Here is a 16,812-nt window from a genome sequence, read left to right on the forward strand (position 1 = left end):
CGAAACCCCGTATTTACATATCTGCCACTGTGCAGGAGAATCCGTATAGGTGTTCGAGTTTTCGAACCGTAATGCGCAAGAAATGGTACAGAAACCCCGTATTTCCATTTCTGCCACTGTGTAGGAGAATCCGCATAGGTGTTCGAGTGTTCGAACCGTAATGCGCAAGAAATGTTATGTAAACCCCGTATTTACATATCTGCTACTGTGCAGGAGAATCCGTATAGGTGTTCGAGTGTTCGAACCTTAATGCGCAAGAAATGGTACGGAAACCCCGTATTTACATATCTGCCACTGTGCAGGAGAATCCGTATAGGTGTTCGATTGTTCGAACCGTAATTCGCAAGAAATGGTATGTAAACCCCGTATTTACATATCTGCCACTGTGCAGGAGAATCCGTATAGGTGTTCGAGTGTTCGAATCGTAATGCGCAAGAAATGGTACCGAAACCCCGTATTTACATATCTGCCACTGTGCAGGAGAATCCGAATAGGTGTTCGAGTGTTCGAACCGTAATGCGCAAGAAATGGTACCGAAACCCCGTATTTACATATCTGCCACTTTGCAGGAGAATCCGTATAGGTGTTCGAGTGTTCGAACCATAATGCGCAAGAAATGGTATGGAAACCCCGTATTTACATATCTGCCACTGTGCAGGAGAATCCGTATAGGTGTTCGAGTGTTCGAACCGTAATGCGTGAGAAATGGTACGTAAACCCCGTATTTACATATCTGCCACTGTGCTGGATAATCCGTATAGGTGTTCGACTGTTCGAACCGTAATGCGCCAGAAATGGTACCGAAACCCCGTATTTACATATCTGCCACTGTGCAGGAGAATCCGTATAGGTGTTCGAGTGTTCGAACCGTAATGCGCAAGAAATGGTACGGAAACCCCGTATTTACATATCTGCCACTGTGCAGGAGAATCCGCATTCGTGTGTTCGAACCGTAATGCGCAAGAAATGGTATCGAAACCCCGTATTTACATATCTGCCACTGTGCAGGAGAATCCGTATAGGTGTTCGAGTGTTCGAACCGTAATGCGCAAGAAATGGTACGGAAACCCCGTATTTCCATTTCTGCCACTGTGTAGGAGAATCCGCATAGGTGTTCGAGTGTTCGAACCGTAATGCGCAAGAAATGTTATGTAAACCCCGTATTTACATATCTGCCACTGTGCAGGAGAATCCGTATAGGTGTTCGAGTGTTCGAACCGTAATGCGCAAGAAATGGTACGGAAACCCCGTATTTACATATCTGCCACTGTGCAGGAGAATCCGTATAGGTGTTCGATTGTTCGAACCGTAATGCGCAAGAAATGGTATGTAAACCCCGTATTTACATATATGCCACTGTGCAGGAGAATCCGTATAGGTGTTGGAGTGTTCGAATCGTAATGCGCAAGAAATGGTACCGAAACCCCGTATTTACATATCTGCCACTGTGCAGGAGAATCCGAATAGGTGTTCGAGTGTTCGAACCGTAATGGGAAAGAAATGGTACCGAAACCCCGTATTTACATATCTGCCACTGTGCAGGAGAATCCGTATAGGTGTTCGAGTGTTCGAACCGTAATGCGCAAGAAATGGTATGGAAACCCCGTATTTACATATCTGCCACTGTGCAGGAGAATCCGTATAGGTGTTCGAGTGTTCGAACCGTAATGCGCAAGAAATGGTGCCGAAACCCCCTATTTACATATCTACCACTGTGCAGGAGAATCCGTATAGGTGTTCGAGTGTTCGAACCGTAATGCGCAAGAAATGGTACGATAACCCCGTATTTACATATCTGCTACTGTGCCGGAGAATCCGTATAGGTGTTCGATTGTTCGAACCGTAATGCGCAAGAAATGGTATGTAAACCCCGTATTTACATATCTGCCACTGTGCAGGAGAATCCGTATAGGTGTTCGAGTGTTCGAACAGTAATGCGCAAGAAATGGTACGGAAACCCCGTATTTACATATCTGCCACTGTGCAGGAGAATCCGTATAGGTGTTCGTGTGTTCGAACCGTAATGCGTGAGAAATGGTATGTAAACCCCGTATTTACATATCTGCCACTGTGCTGGATAATCCGTATAGGTGTTCGAGTGTTCGAACCGTAATGCGCAAGAAATGTTATGTAAACCCCGTATTTACATATCTGCCACTGTGCAGGAGAATCCGTATAGGTGTTCGAGTGTTCGAACCGTAATGCGCAAGAAATGGTACGGAAACCCCGTATTTACATATCTGCCACAGTGCAGGAGAATCCGTATAGGTGTTCGATTGTTCGAACCGTAATGCGCAAGAAATGGTATGTAAACCCCGTATTTACATATCTGCCACTGTGCAGGAGAATCCGTATAGGTGTTCGAGTGTTCGAATCGTAATGCGCAAGAAATGGTACCGAAACCCCGTATTTACATATTTGCCACTGTGCAGGAGAATCCGAATAGGTGTTCGAGTGTTAGAACCGTAATGCGCAAGAAATGGTACCGAAACCCCGTATTTACATATCTGCCACTGTGCAGGAGAATCCGTATAGGTGTTCGAGTGTTCGAACCGTAATGCGCAAGAAATGGTATGGAAACCCCGTATTTACATATCTGCCACTGTGCAGGAGAATCCGTATAGGTGTTCGAGTGTTCGAACCGTAATGCGCAAGAAATGGTGCCGAAACCCCCTATTTACATATCTGCCACTGTGCAGGAGAATCCGTATAGGTGTTCGAGTGTTCGAACCGTAATGCGCAAGAAATGGTACGGAAACCCCGTATTTACATATCTGCCACTGTGTAGGAGAATCCGCATTCGTGTGTTCGAACCGTAATGCGCAAGAAATGGTATCGAAACCCCGTATTTACATATCTGCCACTGTGCAGGAGAATCCGTATAGGTGTTCGAGTGTTCGAACCGTAATGCGCAAGAAATGGTACGGAAACCCCGTATTTCCATTTCTGCCACTGTGTAGGAGAATCCGCATAGGTGTTCGAGTGTTCGAACCGTAATGCGCAAGAAATGTTATGTAAACCCCGTATTTACATATCTGCTACTGTGCAGGAGAATCCGTATAGGTGTTCGAGTGTTCGAACCGTAATGCGCAAGAAATGGTACGGAAACCCCGTATTTACATATCGGCCACTGTGCAGGAGAATCCGTATAGGTGTTCGATTGTTCGAACCGTAATTCGCAAGAAATGGTATGTAAACCCCGTATTTACATGTCTGCCACTGTGCTGGAGAATCCGTATAGGTGTTCGAGTGTTCGAATCGTAATGCGCAAGAAATGGTACCGAAACCCCGTATTTACATATCTGCCACTGTGCAGGAGAATCCGAATAGGTGTTCCAGTGTTCGAACCGTAATGCGCAAGAAATGGTACCGAAACCCCGTATTTACATATCTGCCACTGTGCAGGAGAATCCGTATAGGTGTTCGAGTGTTCGAACCGTAATGCGCAAGAAATGGTATGGAAACCCCGTATTTACATATCTGCCACTGTGCAGGAGAATCCGTATAGGTGTTCGAGTGTTCGAACCGTAATGCGTGAGAAATGGTACGTAAACCCCGTATTTACATATCTGCCACTGTGCTGGATAATCCGTATAGGTGTTCGACTGTTCGAACCGTAATGCGCCAGAAATGGTATCGAAACCCCGTATTTACATATTTGCCACTGTGCAGGAGAATCCGTATAGGTGTTCGAGTGTTCGAACCGTAATGCGCAAGAAATGGAACGGAAACCCCGTATTTACATATCTGCCACTGTGCAGGAGAATCCGCATTCGTGTGTTCGAACCGTAATGCGCAAGAAATGGTATCGAAACCCCGTATTTACATATCTGCCACTGTGCAGGAGAATCCGTATAGGTGTTCGAGTGTTCGAACCGTAATGCGCAAGAAATGGTACGGAAACCCCGTATTTCCATTTCTGCCACTGTGTAGGAGAATCCGCATAGGTGTTCGAGTGTTCGAACCGTAATGCGCAAGAAATGTTATGTAAACCCCGTATTTACATATCTGCCACTGTGCAGGAGAATCCGTATAGGTGTTCGAGTGTTCGAATCGTAATGCGCAAGAAATGGTACGGAAACCCCGTATTTACATATCTGCCACTGTGCAGGAGAATCCGTATAGGTGTTCGATTGTTCGAACCGTAATGCGCAAGAAATGGTATGTAAACCCCGTATTTACATATCTGCCACTGTGCAGGAGAATCCGTATAGGTGTTCGAGTGTTCGAACCGTAATGCGCAAGAAATGGTACGGAAACCCCGTATTTACATATCTGCCACTGTGCAGGAGAATCCGTATAGGTGTTCGATTGTTCGAACCGTAATGCGCAAGAAATGGTATGTAAACCCCGTATTTACATATCTGCCACTGTGCAGGAGAATCCGTATAGGTGTTCGAGTGTTCGAATCGTAATGCGCAAGAAATGGTACCGAAACCCCGTATTTACATATTTGCCACTGTGCAGGAGAATCCGAATAGGTGTTCGAGTGTTAGAACCGTAATGCGCAAGAAATGGTACCGAAACCCCGTATTTACATATCTGCCACTGTGCAGGAGAATCCGTATAGGTGTTCGAGTGTTCGAACCGTAATGCGCAAGAAATGGTATGGAAACCCCGTATTTACATATCTGCCACTGTGCAGGAGAATCCGTATAGGTGTTCGAGTGTTCGAACCGTAATGCGCAAGAAATGGTGCCGAAACCCCCTATTTACATATCTGCCACTGTGCAGGAGAATCCGTATAGGTGTTCGAGTGTTCGAACCGTAATGCGCAAGAAATGGTACGGAAACCCCGTATTTACATATCTGCCACTGTGCAGGAGAATCCGCATTCGTGTGTTCGAACCGTAATGCGCAAGAAATGGTATCGAAACCCCGTATTTACATATCTGCCACTGTGCAGGAGAATCCGTATAGGTGTTCGAGTTTTCGAACCGTAATGCGCAAGAAATGGTACGGAAACCCCGTATTTCCATTTCTGCCACTGTGTAGGAGAATCCGCATAGGTGTTCGAGTGTTCGAACCGTAATGCGCAAGAAATGTTATGTAAACCCCGTATTTACATATCTGCTACTGTGCAGGAGAATCCGTATAGGTGTTCGAGTGTTCGAACCTTAATGCGCAAGAAATGGTACGGAAACCCCGTATTTACATATCTGCCACTGTGCAGGAGAATCCGTATAGGTGTTCGATTGTTCGAACCGTAATTCGCAAGAAATGGTATGTAAACCCCGTATTTACATATCTGCCACTGTGCAGGAGAATCCGTATAGGTGTTCGAGTGTTCGAATCGTAATGCGCAAGAAATGGTACCGAAACCCCGTATTTACATATCTGCCACTGTGCAGGAGAATCCGAATAGGTGTTCGAGTGTTCGAACCGTAATGCGCAAGAAATGGTACCGAAACCCCGTATTTACATATCTGCCACTTTGCAGGAGAATCCGTATAGGTGTTCGAGTGTTCGAACCATAATGCGCAAGAAATGGTATGGAAACCCCGTATTTACATATCTGCCACTGTGCAGGAGAATCCGTATAGGTGTTCGAGTGTTCGAACCGTAATGCGTGAGAAATGGTACGTAAACCCCGTATTTACATATCTGCCACTGTGCTGGATAATCCGTATAGGTGTTCGACTGTTCGAACCGTAATGCGCCAGAAATGGTACCGAAACCCCGTATTTACATATCTGCCACTGTACAGGAGAATCCGTATAGGTGTTCGAGTGTTCGAACCGTAATGCGCAAGAAATGGTACGGAAACCCCGTATTTACATATCTGCCACTGTGCAGGAGAATCCGCATTCGTGTGTTCGAACCGTAATGCGCAAGAAATGGTATCGAAACCCCGTATTTACATATCTGCCACTGTGCAGGAGAATCCGTATAGGTGTTCGAGTGTTCGAACCGTAATGCCCAAGAAATGGTACGGAAACCCCGTATTTCCATTTCTGCCACTGTGTAGGAGAATCCGCATAGGTGTTCGAGTGTTCGAACCGTAATGCGCAAGAAATGTTATGTAAACCCCGTATTTACATATCTGCCACTGTGCAGGAGAATCCGTATAGGTGTTCGAGTGTTCGAACCGTAATGCGCAAGAAATGGTACGGAAACCCCGTATTTACATATCTGCCACTGTGCAGGAGAATCCGTATAGGTGTTCGATTGTTCGAACCGTAATTCGCAAGAAATGGTATGTAAACCCCGTATTTACATATCTGCCACTGTGCAGGAGAATCCGTATAGGTGTTCGAGTGTTCGAATCGTAATGCGCAAGAAATGGTACCGAAACCCCGTATTTACATATCTGCCACTGTGCAGGAGAATCCGAATAGGTGTTCGAGTGTTCGAACCGTAATGCGCAAGAAATGGTACCGAAACCCCCGTATTTACATATCTGCCACTGTGCAGGAGAATCCGTATAGGTGTTCGAGTGTTCGAACCGTAATGCGCAAGAAATGATATGGAAACCCCGTATTTACATATCTGCCACTGTGCAGGAGAATCCGTATAGGTGTTCGAGTGTTCGAACCGTAATGCGCAAGAAATGGTGCCGAAATCCCCTATTTACATATCTGCCACTGTGCAGGAGAATCCGTATAGGTGTTCGAGTGTTCGAACCGTAATGCGCAAGAAATGGTACGGAAACCCCGTATTTACATATCTGCCACTTTGTAGGAGAATCCGCATAGGTGTTCGAGTGTTCGAACCGTAATGTGCAAGAAATGGTATGTAAACCCCGTATTTACATATCTGCCACTGTGCAGGAGAATCCGTATAGGTGTTCGAGTGTTCGAACAGTAATGCGCAAGAAATGGTACGGAAACCCCGTATTTACATATCTGCCACTGTGCAGGAGAATCTGTATAGGTGTTCGAGTGTTCGAACCGTAATGCGTGAGAAATGGTATGTAAACCCCGTATTTACATATCTGCCACTGTGCTGGATAATCCGTATAGGTGTTCGAGTGTTCGAACCGTAATGCGCAAGAAATGTTATGTAAACCCCGTATTTACATATCTGCCACTGTGCAGGAGAATCCGTATAGGTGTTCGAGTGTTCGAACCGTAATGCGCAAGAAATGGTACGGAAACCCCGTATTTACATATCTGCCACTGTGCAGGAGAATCCGTATAGGTGTTCGATTGTTCGAACCGTAATGCGCAAGAAATGGTATGTAAACCCCGTATTTACATATCTGCCACTGTGTAGGAGAATCCGTATAGGTGTTCGAGTGTTCGAATCGTAATGCGCAAGAAATGGTACCGAAACCCCGTATTTACATATCTGCCACTGTGCAGGAGAATCCGTATAGGTGTTCGAGTGTTCGAACCGTAATGGGGAAGAAATGGTACCGAAACCCCGTATTTACATATCTGCCACTGTGCAGGAGAATCCGTATAGGTGTTCGAGTGTTCGAACCGTAATGCGCAAGAAATGGTATGGAAACCCCGTATTTACATATCTGCCACTGTGCAGGAGAATCCGTATAGGTGTTCGAGTGTTCGAACCGTAATGCGTGAGAAATGGTACGTAAACCCCGTATTTACATATCTGCCACTGTGCTGGATAATCCGTATAGGTGTTCGACTGTTCGAACCGTAATGCGCCAGAAATGGTATCGAAACCCCGTATTTACATATTTGCCACTGTGCAGGAGAATCCGTATAGGTGTTCGAGTGTTCGAACCGTAATGCGCAAGAAATGGAACGGAAACCCCGTATTTACATATCTGCCACTGTGCAGGAGAATCCGCATTCGTGTGTTCGAACCGTAATGCGCAAGAAATGGTATCGAAACCCCGTATTTACATATCTGCCACTGTGCAGGAGAATCCGTATAGGTGTTCGAGTGTTCGAACCGTAATGCGCAAGAAATGGTACGGAAACCCCGTATTTCCATTTCTGCCACTGTGTAGGAGAATCCGCATAGGTGTTCGAGTGTTCGAACCGTAATGCGCAAGAAATGTTATGTAAACCCCGTATTTACATATCTGCCACTGTGCAGGAGAATCCGTATAGGTGTTCGAGTGTTCGAATCGTAATGCGCAAGAAATGGTACGGAAACCCCGTATTTACATATCTGCCACAGTGCAGGAGAATCCGTATAGGTGTTCGATTGTTCGAACCGTAATGCGCAAGAAATGGTATGTAAACCCCGTATTTACATATCTGCCACTGTGCAGGAGAATCCGTATAGGTGTTCGAGTGTTCGAACCGTAATGCGCAAGAAATGGTACGGAAACCCCGTATTTACATATCTGCCACTGTGCAGGAGAATCCGTATAGGTGTTCGATTGTTCGAACCGTAATGCGCAAGAAATGGTATGTAAACCCCGTATTTACATATCTGCCACTGTGCAGGAGAATCCGTATAGGTGTTCGAGTGTTCGAATCGTAATGCGCAAGAAATGGTACCGAAACCCCGTATTTACATATTTGCCACTGTGCAGGAGAATCCGAATAGGTGTTCGAGTGTTAGAACCGTAATGCGCAAGAAATGGTACCGAAACCCCGTATTTACATATCTGCCACTGTGCAGGAGAATCCGTATAGGTGTTCGAGTGTTCGAACCGTAATGCGCAAGAAATGGTATGGAAACCCCGTATTTACATATCTGCCACTGTGCAGGAGAATCCGTATAGGTGTTCGAGTGTTCGAACCGTAATGCGCAAGAAATGGTGCCGAAACCCCCTATTTACATATCTGCCACTGTGCAGGAGAATCCGTATAGGTGTTCGAGTGTTCGAACCGTAATGCGCAAGAAATGGTACGGAAACCCCGTATTTACATATCTGCCACTGTGCAGGAGAATCCGCATTCGTGTGTTCGAACCGTAATGCGCAAGAAATGGTATCGAAACCCCGTATTTACATATCTGCCACTGTGCAGGAGAATCCGTATAGGTGTTCGAGTTTTCGAACCGTAATGCGCAAGAAATGGTACGGAAACCCCGTATTTCCATTTCTGCCACTGTGTAGGAGAATCCGCATAGGTGTTCGAGTGTTCGAACCGTAATGCGCAAGAAATGTTATGTAAACCCCGTATTTACATATCTGCTACTGTGCAGGAGAATCCGTATAGGTGTTCGAGTGTTCGAACCTTAATGCGCAAGAAATGGTACGGAAACCCCGTATTTACATATCTGCCACTGTGCAGGAGAATCCGTATAGGTGTTCGATTGTTCGAACCGTAATTCGCAAGAAATGGTATGTAAACCCCGTATTTACATATCTGCCACTGTGCAGGAGAATCCGTATAGGTGTTCGAGTGTTCGAATCGTAATGCGCAAGAAATGGTACCGAAACCCCGTATTTACATATCTGCCACTGTGCAGGAGAATCCGAATAGGTGTTCGAGTGTTCGAACCGTAATGCGCAAGAAATGGTACCGAAACCCCGTATTTACATATCTGCCACTTTGCAGGAGAATCCGTATAGGTGTTCGAGTGTTCGAACCATAATGCGCAAGAAATGGTATGGAAACCCCGTATTTACATATCTGCCACTGTGCAGGAGAATCCGTATAGGTGTTCGAGTGTTCGAACCGTAATGCGTGAGAAATGGTACGTAAACCCCGTATTTACATATCTGCCACTGTGCTGGATAATCCGTATAGGTGTTCGACTGTTCGAACCGTAATGCGCCAGAAATGGTACCGAAACCCCGTATTTACATATCTGCCACTGTACAGGAGAATCCGTATAGGTGTTCGAGTGTACGAACCGTAATGCGCAAGAAATGGTACGGAAACCCCGTATTTACATATCTGCCACTGTGCAGGAGAATCCGCATTCGTGTGTTCGAACCGTAATGCGCAAGAAATGGTATCGAAACCCCGTATTTACATATCTGCCACTGTGCAGGAGAATCCGTATAGGTGTTCGAGTGTTCGAACCGTAATGCCCAAGAAATGGTACGGAAACCCCGTATTTCCATTTCTGCCACTGTGTAGGAGAATCCGCATAGGTGTTCGAGTGTTCGAACCGTAATGCGCAAGAAATGTTATGTAAACCCCGTATTTACATATCTGCCACTGTGCAGGAGAATCCGTATAGGTGTTCGAGTGTTCGAACCGTAATGCGCAAGAAATGGTACGGAAACCCCGTATTTACATATCTGCCACTGTGCAGGAGAATCCGTATAGGTGTTCGATTGTTCGAACCGTAATTCGCAAGAAATGGTATGTAAACCCCGTATTTACATATCTGCCACTGTGCAGGAGAATCCGTATAGGTGTTCGAGTGTTCGAATCGTAATGCGCAAGAAATGGTACCGAAACCCCGTATTTACATATCTGCCACTGTGCAGGAGAATCCGAATAGGTGTTCGAGTGTTCGAACCGTAATGCGCAAGAAATGGTACCGAAACCCCCGTATTTACATATCTGCCACTGTGCAGGAGAATCCGTATAGGTGTTCGAGTGTTCGAACCGTAATGCGCAAGAAATGATATGGAAACCCCGTATTTACATATCTGCCACTGTGCAGGAGAATCCGTATAGGTGTTCGAGTGTTCGAACCGTAATGCGCAAGAAATGGTGCCGAAATCCCCTATTTACATATCTGCCACTGTGCAGGAGAATCCGTATAGGTGTTCGAGTGTTCGAACCGTAATGCGCAAGAAATGGTACGGAAACCCCGTATTTACATATCTGCCACTTTGTAGGAGAATCCGCATAGGTGTTCGAGTGTTCGAACCGTAATGTGCAAGAAATGGTATGTAAACCCCGTATTTACATATCTGCCACTGTGCAGGAGAATCCGTATAGGTGTTCGAGTGTTCGAACAGTAATGCGCAAGAAATGGTACGGAAACCCCGTATTTACATATCTACCACTGTGCAGGAGAATCTGTATAGGTGTTCGAGTGTTCGAACCGTAATGCGTGAGAAATGGTATGTAAACCCCGTATTTACATATCTGCCACTGTGCTGGATAATCCGTATAGGTGTTCGAGTGTTCGAACCGTAATGCGCAAGAAATGTTATGTAAACCCCGTATTTACATATCTGCCACTGTGCAGGAGAATCCGTATAGGTGTTCGAGTGTTCGAACCGTAATGCGCAAGAAATGGTACGGAAACCCCGTATTTACATATCTGCCACTGTGCAGGAGAATCCGTATAGGTGTTCGATTGTTCGAACCGTAATGCGCAAGAAATGGTATGTAAACCCCGTATTTACATATCTGCCACTGTGCAGGAGAATCCGTATAGGTGTTCGAGTGTTCGAATCGTAATGCGCAAGAAATGGTACCGAAACCCCGTATTTACATATCTGCCACTGTGCAGGAGAATCCGTATAGGTGTTCGAGTGTTCGAACCGTAATGGGGAAGAAATGGTACCGAAACCCCGTATTTACATATCTGCCACTGTGCAGGAGAATCCGTATAGGTGTTCGAGTGTTCGAACCGTAATGCGCAAGAAATGGAATGGAAACCCCGTATTTACATATCTGCCACTGTGCAGGAGAATCCGTATAGGTGTTCGAGTGTTCGAACCGTAATGCGCAAGAAATGGTGCCGAAACCCCCTATTTACATATCTGCCACTGTGCAGGAGAATCCGTATAGGTGTTCGAGTGTTCGAACCGTAATGCGCAAGAAATGGTACGATAACCCCGTATTTACATATCTGCTACTGTGCCGGAGAATCCGTATAGGTGTTCGATTGTTCGAACCGTAATGCGCAAGAAATGGTATGTAAACCCCGTATTTACATATCTGCCACTGTGCAGGAGAATCCGTATAGGTGTTCGAGTGTTCGAACAGTAATGCGCAAGAAATGGTACGGAAACCCCGTATTTACATATCTGCCACTGTGCAGGAGAATCCGTATAGGTGTTCGAGTGTTCGAACCGTAATGCGTGAGAAATGGTATGTAAACCCCGTATTTACATATCTGCCACTGTGCTGGATAATCCGTATAGGTGTTCGAGTGTTCGAACCGTAATGCGCAAGAAATGTTATGTAAACCCCGTATTTACATATCTGCCATGTGCAGGAGAATCCGTATAGGTGTTCGAGTGTTCGAACCGTAATGCGCAAGAAATGGTACGGAAACCCCGTATTTACATATCTGCCACTGTGCAGGAGAATCCGTATAGGTGTTCGATTGTTCGAACCGTAATGCGCAAGAAATGGTATGTAAACCCCGTATTTACATATCTGCCACTGTGCAGGAGAATCCGTATAGGTGTTCGAGTGTTCGAATCGTAATGCGCAAGAAATGGTACCGAAACCCCGTATTTACATATTTGCCACTGTGCAGGAGAATCCGAATAGGTGTTCGAGTGTTAGAACCGTAATGCGCAAGAAATGGTACCGAAACCCCGTATTTACATATCTGCCACTGTGCAGGAGAATCCGTATAGGTGTTCGAGTGTTCGAACCGTAATGCGCAAGAAATGGTATGGAAACCCCGTATTTACATATCTGCCACTGTGCAGGAGAATCCGTATAGGTGTTCGAGTGTTCGAACCGTAATGCGCAAGAAATGGTGCCGAAACCCCCTATTTACAAATCTGCCACTGTGCAGGAGAATCCGTATAGGTGTTCGAGTGTTCGAACCGTAATGCGCAAGAAATGGTACGGAAACCCCGTATTTACATATCTGCCACTTTGTAGGAGAATCCGCATAGGTGTTCGAGTGTTCGAACCGTAATGTGCAAGAAATGGTATGTAAACCCCGTATTTACATATCTGCCACTGTGCAGGAGAATCCGTATAGGTGTTCGAGTGTTCGAACAGTAATGCGCAAGAAATGGTACGGAAACCCCGTATTTACATATCTGCCACTGTGCAGGAGAATCCGTATAGGTGTTCGAGTGTTCGAACCGTAATGCGTGAGAAATGGTATCGAAACCCCGTATTTACATATCTGCCACTGTGTAGGAGAATCCGTATAGGTGTTCGAGTGTTCGAACCGTAATGCGCAAGAAATGGTACGGAAACCCCGTATTTACATATCTGCCACTGTGTAGGAGAATCCGTATAGGTGTTCGAGTGTTCGAACCGTAATGCGCAAGAAATGGTACCGAAACCCCGTATTTACATATCTGCCACTGTGCAGGAGAATCCGTATAGGTGTTCGAGTGTTCGAACCGTAATGCGCAAGAAATGGTATCGAAACCCCGTATTTACATATCTGCCACTGTGTAGGAGAATCCGTATAGGTGTTCGAGTGTTCGAACCGTAATGCGCAAGAAATGGTACGGAAACCCCGTATTTACATATCTGCCACTGTGTAGGAGAATCCGCATAGGTGTTCGAGTGTTCGAACCGTAATGCGCAAGAAATGTTATGTAAACCCCGTATTTACATATCTGCCACTGTGCAGGAGAATCCGTATAGGTGTTCGAGTGTTCGAACCGTAATGCGCAAGAAATGGTACGGAAACCCCGTATTTACATATCTGCCACTGTGCAGGAGAATCCGTATAGGTGTTCGATTGTTCGAACCGTAATGCGCAAGAAATGGTATGTAAACCCCGTATTTACATATCTGCCACTGTGCAGGAGAATCCGTATAGGTGTTCGAGTGTTCGAATCGTAATGCGCAAGAAATGGTACCGAAACCCCGTATTTACATATCTGCCACTGTGCAGGAGAATCCGAATAGGTGTTCGAGTGTTCGAACCGTAATGGGGAAGAAATGGTACCGAAACCCCGTATTTACATATCTGCCACTGTGCAGGAGAATCCGTATAGGTGTTCGAGTGTTCGAACCGTAATGCGCAAGAAATGGTATGGAAACCCCGTATTTACATATCTGCCACTGTGCAGGAGAATCCGTATAGGTGTTCGAGTGTTCGAACCGTAATGCGCAAGAAATGGTGCCGAAACCCCCTATTTACATATCTGCCACTGTGCAGGAGAATCCGTATAGGTGTTCGAGTGTTCGAACCGTAATGCGCAAGAAATGGTACGATAACCCCGTATTTACATATCTGCTACTATGCCGGAGAATCCGTATAGGTGTTCGATTGTTCGAACCGTAATGCGCAAGAAATGGTATGTAAACCCCGTATTTACATATCTGCCACTGTGCAGGAGAATCCGTATAGGTGTTCGAGTGTTCGAACAGTAATGCGCAAGAAATGGTACGGAAACCCCGTATTTACATATCTGCCACTGTGCAGGAGAATCCGTATAGGTGTTCGAGTGTTCGAACCGTAATGCGTGAGAAATGGTATGTAAACCCCGTATTTACATATCTGCCACTGTGCTGGATAATCCGTATAGGTGTTCGAGTGTTCGAACCGTAATGCGCAAGAAATGTTATGTAAACCCCGTATTTACATATCTGCCACTGTGCAGGAGAATCCGTATAGGTGTTCGAGTGTTCGAACCGTAATGCGCAAGAAATGGTACGGAAACCCCGTATTTACATATCTGCCACTGTGCAGGAGAATCCGTATAGGTGTTCGATTGTTCGAACCGTAATGCGCAAGAAATGGTATGTAAACCCCGTATTTACATATCTGCCACTGTGCAGGAGAATCCGTATAGGTGTTCGAGTGTTCGAATCGTAATGCGCAAGAAATGGTACCGAAACCCCGTATTTACATATTTGCCACTGTGCAGGAGAATCCGAATAGGTGTTCGAGTGTTAGAACCGTAATGCGCAAGAAATGGTACCGAAACCCCGTATTTACATATCTGCCACTGTGCAGGAGAATCCGTATAGGTGTTCGAGTGTTCGAACCGTAATGCGCAAGAAATGGTATGGAAACCCCGTATTTACATATCTGCCACTGTGCAGGAGAATCCGTATAGGTGTTCGAGTGTTCGAACCGTAATGCGCAAGAAATGGTGCCGAAACCCCCTATTTACAAATCTGCCACTGTGCAGGAGAATCCGTATAGGTGTTCGAGTGTTCGAACCGTAATGCGCAAGAAATGGTACGGAAACCCCGTATTTACATATCTGCCACTTTGTAGGAGAATCCGCATAGGTGTTCGAGTGTTCGAACCGTAATGTGCAAGAAATGGTATGTAAACCCCGTATTTACATATCTGCCACTGTGCAGGAGAATCCGTATAGGTGTTCGAGTGTTCGAACAGTAATGCGCAAGAAATGGTACGGAAACCCCGTATTTACATATCTGCCACTGTGCAGGAGAATCCGTATAGGTGTTCGAGTGTTCGAACCGTAATGCGTGAGAAATGGTATCGAAACCCCGTATTTACATATCTGCCACTGTGTAGGAGAATCCGTATAGGTGTTCGAGTGTTCGAACCGTAATGCGCAAGAAATGGTACGGAAACCCCGTATTTACATATCTGCCACTGTGTAGGAGAATCCGTATAGGTGTTCGAGTGTTCGAACCGTAATGCGCAAGAAATGGTACCGAAACCCCGTATTTACATATCTGCCACTGTGCAGGAGAATCCGTATAGGTGTTCGAGTGTTCGAACCATAATGCGCAAGAAATGGTATCGAAACCCCGTATTTACATATCTGCCACTGTGTAGGAGAATCCGTATAGGTGTTCGAGTGTTCGAACCGTAATGCGCAAGAAATGGTACGGAAACCCCGTATTTACATATCTGCCACTGTGTAGGAGAATCCGCGTAGGTGTTCGAGTGTTCGAACCGTAATGCGCAAGAAATGTTATGTAAACCCCGTATTTACATATCTGCCACTGTGCAGGAGAATCCGTATAGGTGTTCGAGTGTTCGAACCGTAATGCGCAAGAAATGGTACGGAAACCCCGTATTTACATATCTGCCACTGTGCAGGAGAATCCGTATAGGTGTTCGATTGTTCGAACCGTAATGCGCAAGAAATGGTATGTAAACCCCGTATTTATATATCTTCCACTGTGCAGGAGAATCCGTATAGGTGTTCGAGTGTTCGAATCGTAATGCGCAAGAAATGGTACCGAAACCCCGTATTTACATATCTGCCACTGTGCAGGAGAATCCGAATAGGTGTTCGAGTGTTCGAACCGTAATGCGCAAGAAATGGTACCGAAACCCCGTATTTACATATCTGCCACTGTGCGGGAGAATCCGTATAGGTGTTCGAGTGTTCGAACCGTAATGCGCAAGAAATGGTATGGAAACCCCGTATTTACATATCTGCTACTGTGCAGGAGAATCCGTATAGGTGTTCGAGTGTTCGAACCGTAATGCGCAAGAAATGGTGCCGAAATCCCCTATTTACATATCTGCCACTGTGCAGGAGAATCCGTATAGGTGTTCGAGTGTTCGAACCGTAATGCGCAAGAAACGGTACGGAAACCCCGTATTTACATATCTGCCACTTTGTAGGAGAATCCGCATAGGTGTTCGAGTGTTCGAACCGTAATGTGCAAGAAATGGTATGTAAACCCCGTATTTACATATCTGCCACTGTGCAGGAGAATCCGTATAGGTGTTCGAGTGTTCGAACAGTAATGCGCAAGAAATGGTACGGAAACCCCGTATTTACATATCTGCCACTGTGCAGGAGAATCCGTATAGGTGTTCGAGTGTTCGAACCGTAATGCGTGAGAAATGGTATGTAAACCCCGTATTTACATATCTGCCACTGTGCTGGATAATCCGTATAGGTGTTCGAGTGTTCGAACCGTAATGCGCAAGAAATGGTATGGAAACCCCGTATTTACATATCTGCTACTGTGCAGGAGAATCCGTATAGGTGTTCGAGTGTTCGAACCGTAATGCGCAAGAAATGGTGCCGAAATCCCCTATTTACATATCTGCCACTGTGCAGGAGAATCCGTATAGGTGTTCGAGTGTTCGAACCGTAATGCGCAAGAAACGGTACGGAAACCCCGTATTTACATATCTGCCACTTTGTAGGAG

This window comes from Camellia sinensis, chromosome 15 (genome assembly GCF_055761805.1).
Source record: "Camellia sinensis isolate YWXY chromosome 15, ASM5576180v1, whole genome shotgun sequence".
Classification (NCBI taxonomy): Eukaryota; Viridiplantae; Streptophyta; class Magnoliopsida; order Ericales; family Theaceae; genus Camellia; species Camellia sinensis.